Below are 861 nucleotides of genomic sequence, written 5' to 3'. Positions count from 1 at the left end.
TTCACCACTCCGGTGACTGCGGTGGCAGCCCAGTGTGCCTCCAGCTCGTGTGACGTAAGGACGCAGCTCCCTACATACCGCAACTCGCCGCGTCCACACCCTATGCCTAGCCGCAGTCACGCCTGTGCCCTCGTCCTCGCTCTGGACCCTGTAAGTGGAAGGTGCGGCAGCGGGGACCCTGGCAACCCTGCTGCCACTTGTGCTCGTGTGTACTATGTGTGAGCGGGGATGTTGAGAGAGCGGGCGGCATATTTGGCAAGGCAGGCGCCATGCTAGTGGGAGCTGGCAGGTATTCACCGTGCATGTTGCCAGCTCCGGCACTCAGCTCAACATGACCTGATGTGGCCCTACACGACACCCACCACCATTATTCCTCGCCATCGTCACCCTCATCCAACCGAGCGCCGTACCCCGTGACTCCCTCTCACCCACCTCGCCATCTCCACCACCGCCACCCGCCACACCGTAGGCCCTGCAACGGCCTTGGCTGAACCTTGCAACCAGCCGGGCCCACGCACCGCATGCTCGCCACACATACCTGCTCTCGTCCCTGCATACTCTCCTTCCCATCGTCACATTTGAGGAATTTTATTCTCCCGATTCACTCACGTTGCAGGTTCGGTCCATATGCAACGGCCTTCACAAATCATGCCTTTGGCGTTGAAACCTCCTCGATGGGTGCCGTGCTTTCACTGCCTTATGTGAAATGTGACAGTCTGATAAAGATGATATTCAAAGAGAAAACATACATTAATTACGGCCGGTATTTAGCCCCAGCGTCCCTCCTTCCACCTCTACCACACTCTCCCCTCCAGCATGACATGTTGAGCTGGTCTGAGACATGACTGGGGCCACTATCAG

At 57.8% G+C, this 861-nt stretch overlaps 1 protein-coding gene across 1 annotated transcript in view; it reads left to right on the top strand.

Moving 5' to 3' along the window:
* Positions 1–861, top strand: part of LOC119585268 (antifreeze protein Maxi-like) — a gene marked incomplete in the record, with an annotated part of 13,425 nt that continues 12,564 nt past the window's right edge. The window contains 1 exon segment of the mRNA XM_037933943.1: positions 1–150.

Source organism: Penaeus monodon, chromosome 19, assembly GCF_015228065.2.
Source record: "Penaeus monodon isolate SGIC_2016 chromosome 19, NSTDA_Pmon_1, whole genome shotgun sequence".
NCBI lineage: Eukaryota > Metazoa > Arthropoda > Malacostraca > Decapoda > Penaeidae > Penaeus > Penaeus monodon.
This window is presented reverse-complemented; position numbering and strand designations above follow the sequence as displayed.